Source organism: Pristiophorus japonicus, chromosome 10 (assembly GCF_044704955.1).
Source record: "Pristiophorus japonicus isolate sPriJap1 chromosome 10, sPriJap1.hap1, whole genome shotgun sequence".
NCBI lineage: Eukaryota > Metazoa > Chordata > Chondrichthyes > Pristiophoridae > Pristiophorus > Pristiophorus japonicus.
The window spans coordinates 157,005,812-157,029,215 of NC_091986.1; the positions used below are offsets into that span (position 1 = coordinate 157,005,812).

The following is a 23,404-nucleotide window of genomic DNA, read 5'->3' on the forward strand; positions in this document are numbered from 1 at the left end:
GCTGCGGAATTCCAAAGGGCAGAAAACGCTAGTGGGAGTTGCGTACAGACCACCAAATAGTAGTAATGAGGTTGGGGACAGCATCAAACAAGAAATAAGAGATGTGTGCAATAAAGGTACAGCAGTAATCATGGGCGACTTTAACCTACATATAGATTGGGCTAACCTAACTGATAGTAATGTGGTGGAGGAGGATTTCCTGGAGTGTATTAGGGATGGTTTTCAAGACCAATATGTCGAGGAACCAACCAGGGAGCTGGCCATCCTAGACTGGGTGATGTGTAATGAGAAGGGACTAATTAGCAATCTTGTTGTGCGAGGCCCTTTGGGGAAAAGAGACCATAATATGGTAGAATTCCTTATTAAGATGGAGAGTGACAAAGTTAATTCGGAAACTAGGGTCCTGAACTTAAGGACAGGTAACTTCGACAGTATGAGGTGTGAATTGGCTAGAATAGACTGGCAGAGGATACTTAAAGGGTTGACGGTGGATAAGCAATGGCAAACATTTAAAGATCACATGGATGAACTTCAGCAATTGTACATCCCTGTCTCAAGTAAAAATAAAACTGGGAAGGTGGCTCAACCATGGCTAACAAGGGAAATTAAGGAAGGTGTTAAAACCAAGGAAGAGGCATATAAATTGACGAGAAAAAGCAACAAACCTGAAGACTGGGAGAAATTTAGAATTCAACAGAGGACTAAGGGTTTAATTAAGAAGGGGAAAATAGAGTACGAGGGGAAGCTTGCAGGGAACATAAAAACTGACTGCAAAAGCTTCTATAAATATGTGAAGAGAAAAAGATTAGTGAAGACAAACGTAGGTCCGTTGCAGTCGGATTCAGGTGAATTTATAATGGGGAACAAAGAAATGGCAGATCAATTGAACCAATACTTCGGTTCTGTCTTCACAAAGGAAGATACAAATAACCTACGAATATACTAGGGGACAGTGGGTCTAGTGAGAATGAGGAACTGAAAGATATCCTTATTAGGCGGGAAATTGTGTTAGGGAAATTGATGGGATTAAAGGCCGGTAATTCCCCGGGTCCCGATAGCCTGCATCCCAGAGTACTTCAGGAAGTGGACCTAGAAATAGTGGATGCATTGGTGATCATTTTCCAACAATCTATCGACTCTGCATCAGTTCCTATGGACTGGAGGGTAGCTAATGTAACGCCACTTTTAAAAAAAGAAGGGAGAGAGAAAGCGGGTAATTATAGACTGGTTAGCCTGACATCAGTAGTGGGAAAAATGTTGGAATCAATCATTAAGGATGAACTAGCAGCCCATTTGGAAAGCAGTGACAGGATCGGACCGAGTCAGCATGGATTTATGAGAGGGAAATTATGCTTGACGAATATTCTAGAATTTTTGGAGGATGTAACTAGCAGAGTGGACAAGGGAGAACCAGTGGATGTGGTGTATTTGGACTTTCAAAAGGCTTTTAACAAGGTCCCGCACAAGAGATTGGTGTACAAAATCAAAGTGCATGGTACTGGGGTTAATGTACTGACATGGATAGAGAACTGGTTGGCAGACAGGAAGCAGAGAGTCGGGATAAATGGGTCCTTTTCAGAATGGCAAGCAGTTACTAGTGGGGTGCCGCAGGGCTCAGTGCTGGGACCTCAGCTCTTTACAATATACATTAATGATTTGGATGAAGAAATAGAGTGTAATATCTCCAAGTTTGCAGATGACACTAAACCGGTGGCGGTGTGAGCTGTGAGGAGGACGCAAAGAGGCTGCAGGGTGACTTGGACAGATTAGGTGAGTGGGCAAATACATGGCAGATGCAGTATAATGTGGATAAATATGAGGTTATCCATTTTGGGGGCAAAAATACGAAGGCAGAATATTATCTGAATGGTGGCAGACTAGAAAAAGGGGAGGTGCAACGAGACCTGGGTGTCATGGTTCATCAGTCACTGAAAGTGGGCACGCAGGTACAGCAGGCGGTAAAGAAGGCAAATGGTATGTTGGCCTTCATAGCTAGGGGATTTGAGTATAGGAGCAGGGAGGTCTTACTGCAGTTGTACAGGGCCTTTGTGAGGCCTCATCTGGAATATTGTGTTTAATTTTGGTCTCCTAGTCTGAGGAAGGACGTTCTTGCTATTGAGGGAGTGCAGCGAAGGTTCACCAGACTGATTCCAGGGATGGCTGGGCTGTCAGATGAGGAGAGACTGGATCAACTGGGCCTTTATTCACTGGCATTTAGAAGGATGAGAAGAGATCTCATAGAAACATATAAGATTCTGACGGGACTGGACAAGTTAGATGCGGTAAGAATGTTCTCGATGTTGGGGAAGTCCAGAACCAGGGGACATAGTCTTCGGATAAGGGATAGGCCATTTAGGACTGAGATGAGGAGAAACTTCTTCACTCAGAGAGTTGTTGACCTGTGGAATTCCCTGCCGCAGAGAGTTGTTGATGCCAGTTCATTGGATATATTCAAGAGGGAGTTAGATATGGCCCTTACGGTTAAGGGGATCAAGGGGTATGGAGAGAAAACAGGAAAGGGTACTAAAGGAATGATCAACCATGATCTTATTGAATGACGGTGCAGGCTCGAAGGGCTGAATGGCCTGCTCCTGCACCTATTTACTATGTTTCTATGTTTCTATCCCCAGCACTGAAGAACTGATCACACTCGACCAGCTCCGCTGAGCGGGCCACGTTGTTCACATGCCTGACACAAGACTCCAAATGCAAGCGCTCTACTCGGAACTCTTACACGGCAAGCGAACCCCAGGTGGGCAGAGGAATCATTTCAAGGACACCCTCAAAGCCTCCCTGATAAAGTGCAATATCCCACTGACACCTGGGAGTTCCTGGCCAAAAACCGCCCTAAGTGGAGGAAGTGCATCCGGGACGGCGTTGAGCACCTCGAGTCTCATCGCCGAGAGCATGCAGAAATCAAGCGCAGGCAGCGGAAAGAGCGTGCGGCAAACCTGTCCCACCAACCCCTTCCCTCAACGACTATCTGTCCCACCTTTGACAGAGTCTTTGGTTCTCGTAGTGGACTGTTCAGCAACCTAAGAACTCATGTTAAGAGTGGAACCAAGTCTTCCTTGATTCCGAGGGACTGCCTATGATGATGATGTTTTAGACAAAGAGGGAGAAATGGACTCTTTTTATAGCACCATTAGTGCCTCCAAGGGAACATAAGAAATAGAAGCAGGAGTAGGCCATTTGGCCCCTTGAGCCTGCTCCACCATTTAATAAGATCATGTCTGATCTGATCATGGACTCGCTCCACTTACCTGCCGGCTCTCGATAACCCCTTATTCCTACAAGATCCTACAAATCCCCTGGCACTAACATTACTGTCCTCGACCAAGCCAACATCCCCAGCATTGAAGCACTGACCACACTTGATCAGCTCCACTGGGCAGGCCACATCGTTTGCATGCCAGTCACGAGACTCCCAAAGCAAGCGCTCTACTCAGAACTCCTTCACGGCAAACAAGCCAAAAGTGGGCAGATGAAATGTTACAGAGGCACCCTCAAAGCCTCCCTGAAAAAGTGCAACATCTCCACTGACACCTGGGAGTCCCTGACCGCCCTAAGTGGAGAAAGTGCATCCGGGAGGGCACTGAGCACATCAAGTCTCATCGCCGAGAGCATGCAGAAATCAAGCGCAGGCAGCGGAAAGAGCGTGCAGAAAACCTGTCCCACCAACCCCTTCCCTCAACGACTATCTGTCCCACCTTTGACAGAGTCTTTGGTTCTCGTAGTGGACTGTTCAGCAACCTAAGAACTCATGTTAAGAGTGGAACCAAGTCTTCCTTGATTCCGAGGGACTGCCTATGATGATGATGTTTTAGACAAAGAGGGAGAAATGGACTCTTTTTATAGCACCATTAGTGCCTCCAAGGGAACATAAGAAATAGAAGCAGGAGTAGGCCATTTGGCCCCTTGAGCCTGCTCCACCATTTAATAAGATCATGTCTGATCTGATCATGGACTCGCTCCACTTACCTGCCGGCTCTCGATAACCCCTTATTCCTACAAGATCCTACAAATCCCCTGGCACTAACATTACTGTCCTCGACCAAGCCAACATCCCCAGCATTGAAGCACTGACCACACTTGATCAGCTCCACTGGGCAGGCCACATCGTTTGCATGCCAGTCACGAGACTCCCAAAGCAAGCGCTCTACTCAGAACTCCTTCACGGCAAACAAGCCAAAAGTGGGCAGATGAAATGTTACAGAGGCACCCTCAAAGCCTCCCTGAAAAAGTGCAACATCTCCACTGACACCTGGGAGTCCCTGACCGCCCTAAGTGGAGAAAGTGCATCCGGGAGGGCACTGAGCACATCAAGTCTCATCGCCGAGAGCATGCAGAAATCAAGCGCAGGCAGCGGAAAGAGCGTGCAGAAAACCTGTCCCACCAACCCCTTCCCTCAACGACTATGATATTTTCTTATCGCTCAAAAATCTGTCTATCTCCGTCTTAAATATATTCAATGAGAACACCTCCACAACTCTCTGGGGCAGAGAATTCCACAGATTTACAACCATCTGAGAGAAACATTCTTCCTCATCTCAGTTTTAAATGGGCGACCCCTTTTTCTGAGACTATGCGCCCCTTAATTTTAGTTTCCCCTATGAGTGGAAATATCCTCTCTGCATCCACCTTGTCACCTTGTTGAGCCCCCTGATTATCTTATATGTTTCGATATACTCCAATGAGTATAGGCCCAACCTACTCAACCTATCTTTGTAAGTTAATCCCCTAATTTCCGGAATCAACCGAGTGAACCTTCTCTGAACATGCAAGTATATCCTTCCTTAAATAGGGAGACCAAAACTGAATGCAATACTCTAGGTGTGGCCTCATCAATACCCTGTACAGTTGTAGCAAGACTTCTCTGCTTTTATACTCCATCCCCTTTGCAATAAAGGCCAACATTCCATTTGCCTTCCTGATTACTTGCTGCACCTGCATACTAACTTTTTGTGTTTCATGCACAAGGACCCCCAGGTCCCTCTATACTGCAGCACTTTGCAATTTTTCTCCAATTGATTTATAATTTGCTTTTCTATTTTTTCTGCCAAAGTGGATAACCTCACATTTTCCCACACTGTACTCCATCTGCCAAAGTTTTGCCCACTCACTTAGCCTGTCTATATCCCCTTGCAGATTTTTTGTATCCTCCTCACAATTTGCTTTCCCACCCAGCTTTGTATCAGCAAACTTGACGACATTATATTTGGTCCCTTCATCCAAGTCATTAATATAGATTGTAAATAGTTGAGGCCCCAGCACCGATCCCTGTGGCATCCCAGTAGTTACTGTTTGTCAACTGGAAAATGACCCATTTATTCCGAGTCTCTGTTTTCTTTTGGTTAGCCAATCCTCTATCCATGCTAATATATTACCTCCAATCCCATGAACTTTTATCTTGTGCAGTAACCTTTTATGTGGCACCTTGTCGAATGATTTCTGGAAATCCAAATACACCACATCCACTGGTTCCCCTTTATCCACCCTACTCATTACATCCTCAAAGAACTCCAGCAAATTTGCCAAACATGATTTCCCTTTTTATAAAACCATGCTGAATCTGTTTGATTGAATTATGCTTTTCCAAATGTCCTCTTACTGCTTCCTTAATAATGGACTCCAGCATTTTCCCAACGACAGATGTTAGGCTAACTGGTCTATAATTTCCTGCTTTTTGTCTGCCTCCTTTTTTAAATAGGGGCATTACGTTTGTGGTTTCCCAATTCGCTGGAATCTCCCCAGAATCCAGGGAAGTTTGGTAGATTACAACCAATGCATCCATTATCTCTGCAGCCACTTCTTTTAAGACACTAGGATGTAAGCCATCAGGTTCAGGGGATCTGTCCGCCTTTAGTCCCATTATTTTACAGAGTACTACTTCTTTAGTGACATTGATTGTATTAAGTTCCCCCCTCCCTATAGTCCCTTCATTATCCACTATTAGGATGTTTTTAGTGTTTTGTACTGTGAAGACCGATACAAAATATTTGCTCAACATCTCTGCCATTTCCCTGTTCCCCATTATTAATTCCTCAGTCTCATCCTCTAGGGGACCAACATTTACTTTAGCCACTCTTTTCCTTTTTATGTACCTGTAGAAACTTTTACTGTCTGTTTTTATATTTCATGCTAGGTTACTTTCATAATCTATCTTCCCTCTCTTTATTATTTTTTTTAGTTGTTCTTGGCTTTTAAAAGTTTCCCAATCCTCTGGCCTCCCACTAGTCTTGGCCACATTGTATGCCCTTGTTTTCAATTTGATACCATCCCTTATTTCCTTAGTTAGCCATGGATGGTTATCTCTTCTCTTACAGTGTTTCCTTCTCATTACGATATATTTTTGTTGAGAGTTATGAAATATCTCCTAAAATGTCTGCCACTGCTCATCAACCGTCCCACATTTTAATCTATTTTCCCAGTCCATTTTAGCCAACTCTGCCTTCATACCTTTATGGTCTCCTTTATTTAAGCTTAGGACAGTGGTTTGAGATTCAACTTTCTCACCCTCCAACTGCATTTGAAGTTAACCATATTATGGTCACTCATTCCTAGAGGATCCTTTACTAGGAGATCATTTATTATTCCTGTCTCATTAAACAGTACCAGATCTAAGATAGCCTGCTCCCTGATTGGTTCTGTAACATACTGTTCAAGGAAACTATCCTGGATATACTCTATGAACTCCTCAAGGCTACCCTGGCCAATTTGCTTTATCCAATCAATATGAAGGTTAAAATCGACTATGATTATTGCCGTTTCTTTTTTGCAAGCCTCCATTATTTCTTGATTTATACTCCGTCCAACAATATAGCTACTGTCAAGGGGCCTATAGACTACGCCCACCAGTGACTTTTTCCCCTTATTATTCCTTATTTCCACCCAAACTGATTCAACATCTTGGTCTTCTGAGCCAAGATCGTTTCTCACTAACACACTGTTCTCATCCTTTATTAACAGAGCTACCCCACTCCTTTTCCTTTCTGTCTGTCCTTCTGAATTGTCAAATACCCCTGAATATTTAGTTCCCAGCCTTGGTCACCTTGCAACCACGTCTCTGTAATGGCTATCAGATCATACCCATTTATATCTATTTGTGCAGTCAACTTATCTATTTTGTTACGAATGCTGCGTGCATTTAGGTAAAGAGCTTTTAAATTTGTTTTTTTTACCATTTTTTCCTGCTTTGACCCCACTTTCTGATTCACTCTTATGTTTATACATTCTGTCCCTTCCTGTCACACTCTGGTTTTCATTTTCCCCAGTGCTACCCTGCTCCATTGCCTTGTCCTTATTCTGTGACTTTTAAAATTTTCGCTCACCTGAACTCTCGCTCCCACTAATTAGTTTAATTCCCTCTCTACAGCCCTAGTTATTTAATCCGCCAGGACTCTAGTCCCGGCACGGTCTAAGTGGACCCCGTCCCCATGGAACAGCTCCCTCTTACCCCAGTACTGGTGCCAGTGCACCATGAACCAAAACCCATTTCTCCCACACCAGTCTTTGAGCCACGTGTTTAACACTTTGATCTGATTTACCCAATGCAAATTTGCTCATGGCTCAGGTAGTAATCCAGAGATTATTACCTTTGTGGTTCTGATTTTTAATTTGGCCTTTAGCTGCTCATAATCCCTCAGCAGAACCTCTTTCTTTGTCCTATCTATTGTCGTTGGTACCCACGTGGACCACTACAACTGGATCTTCCCCCTCCTACTCCAAGTTTCTCTCCAGTCCAGAGGAGATGTCCTTAACCCTGACACCGGATAGGCAACACAGCCTTCGGGACCACGCTCTCGGTTGCAGGGAACAGTATCTATCCCCTTAATGATACTGTCCCTGACCACTACAATGTTTCTTTTTACTCCCCCACTTGAATGGTGCTGTGGTAAGTTTGCTCATCCTCCCTGCAGTCCCTGCTCTCGTCCACACAGGGAAATATAGAAACATAGAAACATAGAAAATAGGTGCAGGAGTAGGCCATTCGGCCCTTCGAGCCAGCCCCACCATTCAATAAGATCATGGCTGATCATTCACCTCAGTATCCCTTTCCTGCTTTCTGCTTTCTCTCCATACCCCTTGATCTCTTTAGCCATAAGTGACATATCTAACTCCCTCTTGAATATATCGAATGAACTGGCATCAACAACTCTCGGCGGCAGGGAATTCCACAGGTTAACAACTCTAAGTGAAGAAGTTTCTCCTCATCTCAGTCCTAAATGGTCTACGCCTTATCTGAAGAGCCTCAACCATGGTGGGCTGAGGCTCCTCCATCACTACAGCCTGGATCCCCATACCTTCCTCACTTGTAGTCACACCCCCCTGTCCCTGACCACGTAACAAATTTGAATTAATTAATCTAACTGGTGTGACCACCTCCTGGTACGCAGCATCCATATAACTCTCCCCCTCCCTGATGTGTTGCAGTGTCTGCAGCTCGGACTCCAGCTCCTCAACATGGAGCCAAAGTTCCTCGAGCTGCACGCACTTACTGCAAATATGGTCGCTGTGGACCTCAATGGGGTCAACCAGCTCCCACATGCCATAGCAGAAAAACATCTCCTCTCCTGCCAGCCTAATGTATTTCATTCAATAAGTTTTCCAGTTTTATTTTTAGTCCCAGCTCTTCATTCAAACCAATGCCCAGAAAAGAGAGAAAAACTCACCAACCAATCACTTACCTTCTTTTCTGTGAGGTTATGTTTTGATTTTGGTTCTTTTAGTTGTGTATCTGTAAAGCATGCACTCCCATGTTCCACCACCAGGGAGTGCATCCCCTGAAGTCCCAAGGGATCCCAGCATCCCTTGGGAGCACTGCATATAAGCCGGCCCCTAAGGCCCGTTCCTCACTCTGGAGTGTCTTAATAAAGACTGAGGTCACTGTTACTTTTACCTCCCTGTGTACAGCCTCATCTGTGTTAGGAACACAATAACTGGCGATGAGTATACGAATCCAACACAAAGATGCAGCAAACTGTGAGCACCCTGGAGAAGTTCTCGGAGAGTGAGGATTGGGAAGCCTATGTCAAACGGCTAGACCAGTACTTTGTATCCAACGAGCTGGACGGAGAAGGAAGCGCTGCAAAAAGGAGAGCGGTCCTCCTTAAGGTCTGCGGGGCACCGACCTACAGCCTCATGAAGAATCTTCTGGCTCTGGCGAAACCCACAGATAAGTCGTATGAGGAGCTGTGTACACTGGTTTGGGAGCATCTTAACCCGAGGGAGAGCATGCTGATGGCGAGGTATCGGTTCTACACGTGCCAGTGAGCTGAAGGTCAGGAAGTGGCTAGCTACGTCGCTGAGCTAAGGCGACTTGCAGGACAATGTGAGTTTGATGGCTACCTGGGGCAAATGCTCAGAGACTTTTTTGTACTGGGCATTGGCCATGAGACCATCCTACGAAAACTTTTGACTGTTGAGACACCGACCCTCAGTAAGGCCATTGCGATAGCACAGGCGTTTATGTCCAGTGATAACACCAAACAAATCTCTCAGCACACAAGTGCTAGCAATGTTCATCAATTAACTGGAACTGTGTTTGCGAGCAGAAATGTACAGGGCAGAAACCACGAGTCTGCAAATGCCAGCAGGCCTCAGGTGACCCAGATGACCCAGAGTCCGCAACAAAGGACGAATGCAAGGCAATTCACACCTTGTTGGCATTGTGGAGGCTTCCATTCAGCCTATTCATGCCGCTTCAAAGGGTATATTTGCAAGAGCTGCGGAACAATGGGGCACCTCCAACGAGCTTGCAGACGAGCTGCAAATTCTGCAAAACCTGCTAACCACCATGTGGCAGCGGAAGATCGATCCATGGTGGATCAAAGCAATTTTGAACCTCAGAGAGAGGAGGCAGATGCTGAAGTACACGGGGTGCACACATTTTCGATGAAATGTCCACCTATAATGCTAAATGTAAAATTGAATGGCCTACCCGTAGCCATGGAACTGGACACTGGCGCTAGCCAATCCATCATGAGTAAAAAGATGTTTGAGAGACTGTGGTGCAACAAGGCACTCAGACCAGCCCTGAGCCCCATCTACACAAAACTGAGAACGTACATCAAAGAGCTTATCACTGTCCTGGGCAGCGCCATAGTCAATGTCACCTATGAGGGCACGGTCCACGAACTGCCACTCTGGATTGTCCTGGGAGATGGCCCCACACTGCTTGGAAGGAGCTGGCTGGGCAAAATCCGCTGGAACTGGGATGACATCCGAGTGCTATCACATGTCGATGAGGCCTCATGTACCCAGGTTCTTAACAAATTTCCTTCCCTTTTTGAGCCAGGCATTGGAAACTTTTCCAGGGCGAAGGTGTGGATCCACTTGGTCCCAGAGGCACGACCCAACACCACAAGGCGTGAGAAGTACCTCACATGATGAGGGAGAGAGTGGAAATCGAGCTGGACAGACTGCAACGCGAGGGCATCATCTCCCCAGTGGAATTCAACGAGTGGGCAAGCACGGGTGTTCCAGTACTCAAAAGTGATGGCACGGTCAGGATTTACGGCGATTATAAAGTAACTATTAATCGTTTCTTGCTACAAGACCAATACCCGCTACCTAAGGCAGACGACCTATTTGCGACGCTGGCAGGAGGCAAGACGTTCACCAAGCTCGACCTGACTTCGGCCTACATGACGCACGAGCTGGAAGAGTCTTTGAAGGGCCTCACCTGCATCAACACGCACAAGGGACTGTTCATCTACAGCAGATGCCCGTTTGAAATTCGATCGGCTACAGCGATCTTCCAGAGAAACATGGAGAGCCTACTCAAGTCGATACGACACACGGTGGTTTTTCAGGACGACATATTGGTCACGGGTCGGAACACCGTCGAGCACCTACAAAACCTGGAGGAGGTCCTCCAGCGACTGGATCGCGTAGGGCTGCGACTGAAGAGGTCGAAATGCGTCTTCATTACAACAGAAGTGGAGTTTTTGGGGAGAAAGATTGCGGCGGACAGTATTCGGCCCACAGACGCCAAGACAGAGGCTATCAGGAACGCACCCAGGCCACAGAATGTCATGGAGCTGCGGTCGTTCCAGGGACTCCTCAACTATTTTGGTAACTTCCTACCGGGATTAAGCACCCACTTAGAGCCCCTACATGTGTTATTGCATAAAGGTGAGAACTGGGTATGGGGGAAAAAAAACAAGTAATTGCTTTTGAGAAAGCCAGAAACATTTTATGCTCCAACAAGCTGTTTGTATTGTATAACCCGTGTAAAAGACTTGTGCTAGCATGTGATGTGTCGTCGTACGGATTCGGGTGTGTATTACAACAAGCTAACATTGCGGGGAAGTTGCAACCTGTCGCCTATGCCTCCAGGAGCCTGTCTAAGGCCGAGACGGCTTACAGCATGACTGAGAAAGAGGCATTAGCATATGTGTACAGGGTAAAGAAAATGCATTAGTACCTGTTTGACCTCAAATTTGAGCTGGAAACCAATCATAAGCCCCTCATATCGCTGTTCGCTGAAAACAAGCGGCTAAATACTAATGCCTCAGCCCGCATACAAAGGTGGGCACTCGCGCTATCAATGGATAACTATACCATCCGCCACAGGCCAGGCACCGAGAACTGTGCGGATGCTCTCAGTCGGCTACCATTGCCCACCACGGGGGTGGAAATGGCGCAGCCTGCAAACTTGTTGATGGTGGCGCAGCCCGCAGACTTATTGATGGTCATGGAAGCGTTTGAAAATTATAAATCACCTGTCACGGCCCGCCGGATTAGGACTTGGACCAGCCAAGATCCTCTGCTGTCCCTAGTAAAAAACTGTGTACTGCATGGGAGCTGGGCCAGCATCCCCGTTGAAATGCATGAGCCAATCAAGCCGTTCCAGCGGCGAAAGGACAAGCTGTCCATTCAGGCAGACTGTCTGTTGTGGGGTAACCGCGTAGTGCTACCAAAAAGGGCAGGGAGACGTTCATCTTGGATCTCCACAGCACACACCCGGGTATAGTAATGATGAAAGCGATAGCCAGATCCCTCCTGTGGTGGCCCGGTATTGACTCTGACTTAGAGTCCTGTGTAAGGCAATGCAGCGTGTGTGCTCAGTTGAGCAACGCGCCCAGAGAGGCACCACCACATTTGTGGTCTTGGCCCTCCAGACCATGGTGAAGGATCCATGTCGACTATGCGGGCCCGTTTCTCAGTAAAATGTTCCTGGTGGTGATGGATGCTTTTTCAAAATGGATTGAATGTAAAATAATGTCGGGAAGCACCGCCACCGCCACTATTGAAAGGCTGAGGGCCGTGTTTGCCACCCATGGCCTGACTGACATACTGGTCAGTGACAACGGGCCATGTTTCACCAGTGCCGAATTTAAAGAATTCATGACCCGCAATGGGATCAAACATGTCACCTCGGCCCTGTTTAAACCAGCCTCCAATGGGCAGGCAGAGCGGGCAGTACAAACAATCAAACAGAGCCTTAAACGAGTCACAGAAGGCTCATTCCAAACCTGCCTGTCCCGCGTACTGCTCAGCTTCCGCACGAGACCCCACTCGCTCACAGGGGTGCCCCCGGCTGAGCTACTCATGAAAAGGACCCTTAAAACCAGACTCTCGCTGGTTCACCCCAACCTGCATGATCAGGTAGAGAGCAGGCGGCAGCAACAAAATGTAAACGATGGTCACGCCACTGTGTCACGGGAAATTGATCTGAATGACCCTGTGTATGTGCTGAACTATGGACATGGTCCCAAGTAGATCGCGGGCACGGTGATCGCTAAAGAAGGGAGTAGGGTGTTTGTAGTCAAACTAGACAATGGACAAATTTGCAGAAAGCACCTGGGCCAAACGAGGCTGCGGTTCACAGACTGCCGTGAACAACCCACAGCAGACACCACCTTTCTCGAGCCCACAGCACACACCCAAAGGATCAACGACACCACCCCAGATCAGGAAGTCGAACTCATCACGTCCAACAGCCCAGCAAGGCCAGGCTCACCTAGCAGCCCTGCAGGGCCAACAACATGCCAACCCAGCGAGGGCATAGCCAACACACCAGAACAGACATTTGTACCGAGGCAGTCCACCAGGGAAAGAAAGGTTCCCGACCGCCTTATCTTGTAAATAGTTTTCACTTTGACTTTGGGGGGGAGTGATGTTGTGTATCTGTAAAGCATGCACTCGCATGTTCCGCCACCAGGGAGTGCATCCCCTGAAGTCCCAAGGGATCCCAGCATCACTTGGGAGCACTGTATATAAGCCGGCCCCTAAGGCCTGTTCCTCACTCTGGAGTTTCTTAATAAAGACTGAGGTCACTGTTACTTTAACCTCCCCGTGTGCAGTCTCATCTGTGTTAGGAACACAATACTTTTTACTTCTTGTTTTCAGCTCCCATTCTGCCCTGCTGGGCCATGCTACTCTCCTTCTGTCAGCACTGGCTCTCTTTATGATCCGCTGGGCTCTGCTGCGGATGCCAAGGGAGGGTTGTGCTACCGCCTCCCGGAAAATTGCCCATGACAGTGCCACACCCCACGGTTAACACCCCAGGCCGTCACGCAACCAGCGATTACATCATCGCCGTGCACAGTGACCCCTCACCATCCTGCGCCATCCCCTATCTGCTCTGCGGGGGAAACTGCCCCGTGGGCAGCGAGGCTGGTGCAAGCGGATGTCAACACCATCTCGCGGGTCACGAAGCTGGCCGACATCCGCTCTGGTGGCGGTACTTAAAAGGAAGGACGCCAGCGCCCCGGGTCGCCAACTCTTTTTTGTCGGCCGACTCTCAGGTCAGCTCAACGATGACGGCCCTAGTGTGGTCTGGGCCATCATAATGCAGCTCGGCACTCTGTCTTGGGTGCCAGGCTGCTGGCCCGGTTGCATGCTACTCTGGTGGCCCAGTGGAGTCCATTAGAGGCCATGCAGAGTGCCCTCCCCTTTAATTGAAGGGGAGGGGCGTTGAAGCGCGACAGCTCTACATGGAGCATCCGTGTGCCGCTTGACTCCCCATCCCAGTAGTGACCCGGGAACCGCCCCCAAAGGAAGTGGTGTACAGGAGATTGTGCTCCCCTTCCTTTCAGGGGCGGTAAGAGTAATTCTGCAGCGGGGGCGAAACTTACTTGTTGGGCACTAAAAATCCCAACCCCAGAAGGTTGCCACCCCCAATCAGGGCGCAGGCCAATTTTGCCCCCAATGTTTATGGACAATCAAAAGCTGTAAATTCAATCATTTCCTGGTTTGACAAGTCATGCAGGTAACTCACTTTTTTCTACAGACTGAATTGCAATTAGCTACAATTCTGGTAGAATTTCTCGGACAGCAGCTTTGGCCCTCTTTCTCCAGTTATTTTCATACATAGACACGCACCATTATGGGGGCTTGTGGATCTTCTGCCAGCAGCCAGATCTACCAGTGTATATTTTAGAACAGGTCCAACTCTGGCCGCTCTGACTTACACCCTAAATTTTATCCCCATCACCACTTTTGCACCCAAAAAATTTTATTTAAAGCCCATTCTATGTTATGTGGATAGGACATATCTTGGAAATATTTACATTGTTGGGTGGATACCAGGGTCATATCTGTACTGGAATAGATTAGTTAGGGAAGTGACTAGCTCTGGAGCACAGGTCTTCAGCATTGGAGCTGGGATGCTGCCAGGGTCCGTAGCCTTTGTTGCATCCAATGTACTCATCCACTTCTTAATGTCATGTGGAGGGAAGGAAATTGGTCGGACACAGGCATCTTTGAAAATGGAGACCTCAAGAGGAGGCTAAGTAGGATTATTCACCCAGCACTTTTGGCTCGAGGTGCTTGAAAACACTTGAGCCTTGTTTTTTTTCACACACATGTGGCGATCCACCATGGTTGAGGATGGGAATGTTCATGAGTCTCCTCCTGTTAGTCCATCGTTCTTGACTCCAGTGCTTAGCTCTGATCTGCTGATTGTTTGCCTCGGTCTATTGCCTGCTGCCTTTGGTGTTTTTAACATGTAGGTTGCCCTGTGTAGTAACTTCACTAGGTTTATGCCTCATTCTAAGGTATGTCTGAACATAACAACATAAGAACATAAGAAATAGGAGCAGGAGTGGGCCCCTCGAGCCTGCTCCGCCATTTAATACGATCTTGGCCGATCCAATCATGGACTCAGGTCCACTTTCCTGCCCACTCCCCATAACCCGTTATCGGTTAAGAAACTGTCTATTTCTGTCTTAAATTTACTCAATGTCCCAGCTTCCACAACTCTATGAAGCAGCAAATTCCACAGATCCACAACCCACTGAGAGAAGAAATTTCTCCTCATCTCAGTTTTAAATGGGCGGTCCCTTATTCCAAGATTATGCTCCCTAATTCTAGTCTCCTCCATCAGTGGAAACATTCTCTCTGCATCTACCTTGTCAAGCCCCCTCATAATCTTATTCATTTCGATAAGATCACCTCTCAATCTTCTGAATTCCAATGAGTAGAGGCCCAACCTACTCAACCTTTCCTCATAAGTCAACCCCCTCATCTCTGGAATCTACCTCGTGAACCTTCTCTGAACTGCCTCCAAAGCAAGTATATCCTTTCGTAAATATGGAAACCAAAACTGCACGCAGTATTCCAGGTGTGTCCTTACCAATACCCTGTATAACTGTAGCAAGACTTCCCTGCTTTTATACTCCATCCCCTTTGCAATAAAGACCAAGATTCCATTGGTCTTCCTGATCACTTCTTGTACCTGCATACAAACCTTTTGTGTTTCATGCACAAGTACCCCCAGGTCCCGCTGTACTGCGGCACTTTGCAATCTTTCTCCATTTAAATTATAACTTGCTCTTTGATTTTTTTCTGCCAAAGTGCATGACCTCATACTTTCCAACATTATACTCCATCTGCCAAATGTTTGCCCACTCACTTAGCCTGTCTATGTCCTTTTGCAGATTTTTTGTGTCCTCCTCACACATTGCTTTTCCTCCTATCTTTGTATCATCAGCAAACTTGGCTACATTATACTCAGTCCCTTCTTCCAAGTCATTAATATAGATTGTAAATAGTTGGGGTCCCAGCACTGATCCCTGCGGCACCCCACTAGTTACTGATTGCCAACCTGAGAATAAACCATTTATCCCGACTCTCTGTTTTCTGTTCATTAGCCAATCCTCTATCCATGCTAATGTATTACCCCAACTCTGTGAACTTTTATCTTGTGCAGTAACCTTTTATGTGGCGCCTTGTCAAATGCCTTCTGGAAGACCAAATACACCACATTCACTGGTTCCCCTTTATCCACCCTCTTCGTTACATCCTCAAAAAATTCCAGCAAATTTGTCAAACATGACTTTCCCTTCATAAATCCATGCTGACTCTGCCTGACTGAATTTTGCTTTTCCAAATGTCCTGCTACTTCTTCTTTAATAATGGACTCCAACATTTTTTGGCGCTATCTGGCATTCCCTTCTACACTCCCCAATGAACCAGGGTTGGTCTCCCAGCTTGCAGGTGATCGATGAATGTGGGATGTACCAGGCCATGAGGTTACAGATTGTGGTGGTATACAACTCTGTTACTGTCACTGGCGCACTATTGGGACGCTCGGTCTGTTCTTCATCTGTCCACTTAGCACAGTGGTGGTGTCACATTGTACGATGGAGATGGGACTCTTTCTAATCAAGGACTGTGCGATAGTCATTACTGTTAGATCTCATGGGGTTATAGGACAGTTATTATATTGGGCAGGTAGCTGCTTGAAATCAGGTAAGCACATGAATGTTTGGGGCCGGGTTGCAAGCCGAGTTCTGCAAGGCTCTATATTAGGGCCATTGCTATTCATTAATGATCTAGAGGGAGGCTTAGATTGAACCACTCTTAAATTTGCAAATGTTAACAAAACTATGCCTGGAGTTTAGTGATTCAAAATCAATTTAAAATAGGTTCCGGTTTGATTTAAGGTCTCTGTGAACAATGCAATCATGCACTTGTGGTTAGGAAACTCCAGGCATATTAACTCCATGCAATAGTACCTATTACATGTAATGGAATAAGGAAGAGACCAGTATGTCATAGGTAAGCACTTATTGTCGAAGTTTAGCCACTGCAAGGCTACAACAGGAAAAGCAAATAGGCTCTTGTACTCAGTGGTCCTTGTACATTGTAAGGCTTTTTCACACTTGGAGTAATTATCCACTTCTGGATCCTGCACCTGGTGAAGGATATTAAAGACTCTGTTGGTATCTCAGCCTACGGCCACACTAGTCTGAAAATGTCTGATCTCGGAAACCAAGCAGAGTGAGGCCTGGTTAGTACTTGGATGGGAGACCGCCTGGGAATACCAGGTGCAGTCGGCTTTTCCTCTCCCTGCGTTTGTCACCAAGATACAGAAGAAGCTGGTGGACTTCTTCTGGAACAACAGGAAGCACTGGGTCTCTGCCGTGGTCTTGAGGCTCCCACTTGGGGAGGGCTGTCAGTCGTTGGTGTGCGTCAGCACCCAGCTCGCGACTTTCCATCTTCAAACCCTGCAGAGATACCTTTACGTCGAGCCCCCTCCTAGGTGGCGTGCTCTGGCGACGTATTTCTTCCGCCAGCAGCACGGCCTCAACTACGACACGCAGCTCCTGTTTGTGAGCTTGGGGGGCGTCAGGACCGCCTTCCAGGAGCTGCCTGTCTTTTACAAGGAACTCACCAGGGTCTGGGACAAAGTCTCCATCAAGCGCAGCTCTCCACCGGCTGGAGTGGCGGCTGTCCTGCACGAGCCGCTGCTCGGGAATCCGTACCTCCACTACCGAGGTGTTAGGTGGCAGTTGGACGAGAGGGCTGTGGCTGGTGAGGTGACTAGGGTCAGGGACCTGCTCGATGGCGGAGGAGCGGGCTGGATGGCGCCAGACACGCTGGCACGGTGCCTAAATACGGCCGACGTCCGCCGCGCGGCCGATGCCATCGAGTCGCTAAAAACAGCTCTGGGCCCTGACTCCGTTAGGTGCATCGAGGAGGCTCAGGCACGTGGGGAGATACCGTCCGAACTGACCCCCGTCCGGACGGAATTCCTCACCGGCGCCAAACCCCGAAATCTCCCTCGGGAGCCGGCGCCTCACAACTTGAGCCGCCTCAGGGAAATCCCCTCCGTGCCTTTCAGTTCCGCGCGGAGGGGTTTCCTGTACGGGCTGCTCCTGCACACCCTCATTTTGCCATCCTTGCCTGCCGTCCGGACATGCCATGGCGTACCATCTTGCCGTCCGGAGGAGGCGAGGGCCCCAATGGAGGGCACTTTACGCGGGAGTCCTCCCAGTATTTATCGGGGACTTGGCCTGGAGGGTGGTGCACGGAGCAGTGCCGTGCAATAAATTATTAAGCCGGTTCACGGACTCCCAGGCCGCCTGCAATTTCTGCGGTCTGGAAGAATCCGTGTTCCATGTTTTTATCGAATGCACAAGGTTGCAGCCCCTGTTTTATTATTTAAAGGGGCTGCTCCTGAAATTCTGGCTGTACTTCAGTCCCACACTCCTGATCTTTGGGCACCCTGTGCGGAGGGGAGCGGGTAGGTCCGAGGGCCTCCTCGTAGGACTGCTCCTGGGCACGTCCAAGGGTGCCATCAGCCGGTCCAGGCAGCGGGCAGTCGAGGGGGTCGTTCAACCTGACTGCCTGCCTCTCTTCCGTGCGTACATCCGCGCCAGGGTGTCCTTGGAGATGGAGCACGCGGTGTCCACTGGTACGCTCGTGGCCTTCCGCGAGAGGTGGGCACCGGAGTGACTGGAGTGCATCATCACGCCCGGCAACCAAATTTTAATTTGATTTTATGTTTTAAAGTTTAATTTGTTTTAATTGCCGGTGTTTTTAGTGTCCCCCTCCCCTTTTATAGGGGGCACATGGAGAAAAAATATGATTTTAGTGCCCAAAAAAAAACTTAAAAAAAAAACACACAAAAATAACAAAAAAAAAACACACAAAAAACCCCCCAAAAAAACAAAAAAAAAGAGCCTTGTAAATGTTTGGTGCGTCCCCCAGATCGGGGGGCCACGATTTAATGTTTTTGTTTCCTCCCAAAAGAGTTCTATTGGTATCTCAATAGTAATTGAGGTAGGACAATAGACAATGGAGGGGAGTGCATTGATCCACTTTATTTTGTGCATATGGACAGACTGAAATGTATTGGGTTAGACAGGCACTTAAGCGAAGTTCTTGTCAATTAGAGCCTGCCTTAAAATTCTTCCTGTCCTTAACTCGGGTTCAGCAGGCATGTCTTCAGATTCTTTCTCAGTATCCCCTTCTCTCAATGGATGTGACTGAGCATCCTCTTGCACCTGTCCCATGGTAATGGTTCTATGTATGAAAAAGTGGCGCTGGAGGGAGTGCATCGTTACCCCCGGCAACCAAATTTTTATTTGATTTTATATGTTTTAAAGTTTAATTTGTTTTAATTGCCGGGTTTTTAGTGTCCCCCTCCCCTTTTATAGGGGGCACTTGTAAATTATGGTTTTAGAGCCCAAAAAAAAAACAACAAAAAAACTAGAAAAAAAAACAAACAAAAAAAAGGGCTTTGGAAATGTTTTGAGTGTCCCCCAGATCGGGGGGCACGTGATTTAATGTTTATGTTTGCCCCAAAAAGAGTTGTATGAAAAAGTGGCGCCGGAGGGACTGGAGTGCATCGTTACCCCCGGCAACCAAATTTTAATTTGATTTTATATGTTTTAAAGTTTAATTTGTTTTAATTGCTGGATTTTTAGTGTTCCCCTCCCCTTTTATAGGGGGCACTTGTAAAATATATGGTTTTAATGCCACCAAAAAAAAATCCTCCAAAAAAACACAAAAAACAAAAAAAAGAAACAAAAAACATTTTAAAAAAAGGGGCAGTTAAGTGTCTGGAGTGTCCCCCAGATCAGGGCGCACTTGATCTAATGTTTATTTTGTTCCCCCCCCAAAAAAAAAGTTGTATGAAAAAGTTGTGCATCATCATCATCATAGGCAGTCCCTCGAAATCGAGGAAAATTGCTTCCACTCTAAAAGTGAGTTCGTAGGTGACTGAACAGTGCAATATGGGAATTACAGTCTCTGTCACAGGTGGGAAGACAGTTGTTGAAGGAAAGGGTGGGTGGGGAGTCTGGTTTTCCGCACGCTTCTTCCGCTGCCTGCGCTTGCTTTCTGCATGCTCTCGGCGACGAAATTCGAGGTGCTCAGCGCCCTCCCGGATGCTCTTCCTCCATGGCCGTCTCTGGCCAGGGACTCCCAGGTGTCGGTGGGAATATTGCATTTTTATCAAGGAGGCTTTGAGGGTGTCCTTGAAACGTATCTTCTGCCCACCTGGGGCTCGCTTGCCGTGTAGGAGTTCCGAGTAGAGCACTTGCTTTGGGAGTCTTGTGTCAGGCATGCAAAAATTGTGCAGTATGTAACAGACTACCAAGAGGTCTGAGATTTTGATGTGGCTACAATTCAACAACCCCCTGAACTCTTCAAGCATCTTTGTTTAATTATTCCATTGATACATTCCACCATGTTCCTGGTGGCTGCATGTCCTTCATTATATTGCAGTTCATTCTTTTGGCCGTGATTTTGCCTACCGAGGTGGGTTCAGTGCAGCCGAGGTAGATGGCGGGTTGCAACCCGCTCCTGGTTCCATGCTGGCTTACCCCATGGCTTTCCCCTGATGGGGCGTGTTAACCCCCCCGCCCCCCAGCAAAGTTCCCATCCAATTAAAAGGAAGTGGGTCTGATAACGTAATTTGATGATGTGTCATCAGCTGGTTTCCTTAAAGGGAGCATAGCCACATTGAACTTGACAGTTGTGCTATCAGTGTTCTACAGCATTGAGGTGCTGCAAACACTGACAAGTACTGCACAAAGGTTGCTCTCAGGCTCTCCCATGACTCCCTCCATATGCTTATGGAGAGAGTCACAGCACACAGGGAGGTTCTCTTCCCTTCCAATGAGAGGAAGAGACATCCCCAGGACACCACGCAGCCTGGTTGCACACTGCACAGGAGGGCACAAGCAGAGATGTCATTAGGAAGAACAGACTGCAGTGGCGCAAACCTTTCAATGATCTCAGCAGATCACAAAACGTTACTGCAAAGCCACTCTCAACCTCAGCCTACCGTGCCACTCATCACAGTCCCATCACTCTGCCTTCCCTACCCTACTCCTGCACATTCTTACTCACACCAACTTACCTTGCACCTCCACCCATCCCTCTCTCTCTATCTGCATTACTTCCCCATCTAACGAGCCACCCCTCACACTCAACCCCATCCTTGTCCAATCATACCAACTAACAACACACAAGGGTAGGAACTTAGCTAATGTTCATGTCGAGTTTCTGCTAATGTGTTGTCAAACATTGAAATCTTTATTTTGAATACTTTTCCTTCTTGGGCAGATTTGTATGCACCTTTGGAAGTGGCGTAGTGAGTTGTAGTGAATTGTGAGACATAAATGTAACCCCTGAACGGTGATGAATGTGAAAGAAATGGCTTGGGCATTGGTGTTGGTGAGGGGTGGTGCCAACCTGGCGCATAATGTGGCAGCCATGGTGTGCAGCATCAAGTGAAGTAAATCTGGCCATGGGAAGGCCATCCCTGTTCCCCCGGGCAGCAATGTGGTCATGTGCTGATGCCCTGTGTCTTGTGCAGCATCAAGTGATTATGGAGAAGGTTGGTGGTGTTGTTGGTGCTGCTGGTGTGCCTGGTGATGTTGGTGTTGGGGCTGATTGTGGTGAGATTCTGAGGACCAAGTTGAAATTGTTTCAAGGACAATGATGCTGCTGGAATAGATGGCAGCTGAGGTGGAGATGACAGAAGCGATCTGTCAGTGGTGAGAGAGGTTGCTCCAAGGAGGTGACACTGGATAGAGACTTTACTCCAAACACTTCCAACCTTCCTGAAGCTGAAAAGTGTATTCCAAATCCTGAAGGTTCCAGCTTCTAACATTGGAAACGGAATATCTGTGAAATGGTAGCATTTATGCCACTTTTGCAGCTGCCAGCTATTCAGAGGAATGGAGAGTCATTGAAAACCCGAGCTATGTACCTGATGTGATCCCCAAGCACCATGAAACTCTTCAAAAGCTGCAAAAATGGTAAGTTGATAGTAAAATGCTGTTTAAATACCTTTAAACTATCTCTTAACTATGTCAATTGGCTCGCCTGCCGCTTGATGTCGGGTCTGTAAAGCGCTGGTAGACCTGGCACTTGTGAAACTGACACGGAGGCGGGTTCACAGCGGGATCTTGACCACTGTCAATCTTTTAGATTTTGACAGTGGACCCGCCTCCGAGCCCACCCTCTAAGCGCCGGCAAAATCCCAGCCATTGTGTGGCTGTCTCATAAGCTAGGGCTGAATAGGATATCTTTGGTATCTGAGGAGACACCTGGCCCTTTGAGTTGAGTGATACCATAGACTGATATAAATTAAAGGCATCATGACTGTACCAAAGTGGTGGGTATTCATATGCATAATTTTGTGCATGTGGTCACAAGCCAGTTGCAAAATAATGGAATGACATGTTTTTATGTTTTTGAAGATTATGGGATTGGGGCTAGGAGCCATTGTGGCCACATCCATGCCATCAATAATTTGGGAAAACTTGCCACATGAACAAAGTGCAGTGCTATGTCATGTTGTTGGCAGCTATCCATGAGGAAAATGATGAAAGAGTTTGTTATGTATGCAACTATGTAATACTTGCCACCAGAGGGCGCGACTGTTGGAGTCCTAATGGTCACCTGCATATGTGCAGGGCCAGTATAAAAGGTTAGCTGCCATGTTGTTTAGGCACTCTAGAGTTGTAATAAAGAAGTCTAATGTCACACTAAGTTTAGCTCACAGTACTCAGCCTCGTGGTGTCCTTGTATACATCATAATTGGTGACGAGTAACAGAGTATGAACCTTCACGCAACCATGGCTGCCATTGGAATATTAGAGAGATTCGTAGAGGGTGATGATTGGGAAACCTTCGTCTAGCGTCTCGACCAGTACTTCGTGGCCAACGAGCTGGAAGGAGACACTAACGCGGCCAAGCGCAGGGTGGCTCTCCTCACTGTCTGTGGGCCTAAAATATACGGCCTCATCAAGAATCTGCTCGCACCGACAAAACCAATGGAGAAGGAATATACAGAGTTGTGCACGCTGGTTCGGGACCACCTGAAGCTGAAGGAGAGTATCCTCATGGCCAGATATCGTTTTTACACGCACCATCGCTCCGGGGGCCAGGATGTGACGGATTATGTCCTGAGACGCCTCGCGGGACCTTGCGATTTTGGAGCTGCGTTGGGGCAAATGCTGCAGGACTTTTTCTTGCTGGGCATCAGCCATGAGGTTATTCTTCGAAAGCTGCTGGCTGCCGAAACCCTAGACCTGAGCAGGGCCATCGCGATCGCCTAGGCATGCATGGCCACGGACGATAACACCAAACAGATATCTTCTCAACATCGAAGTTCACCGGCAAGTACTGTGCATAAAATAACGTCGCTAGC

At 47.4% G+C, this 23,404-nt stretch overlaps 1 long non-coding RNA gene and 1 pseudogene across 1 annotated transcript in view; one reads left to right on the plus strand and one right to left on the minus strand.

Annotated features, from left to right (window-relative positions):
• LOC139274836 (uncharacterized) overlaps positions 1-23,404 on the minus strand; it is a 203,408-nt gene that overhangs the window by 80,542 nt on the left and 99,462 nt on the right. The gene's annotated exons all lie outside the window — the stretch shown is intronic.
• On the plus strand, positions 17,183-17,291 carry LOC139275406 (5S ribosomal RNA; annotated as a pseudogene).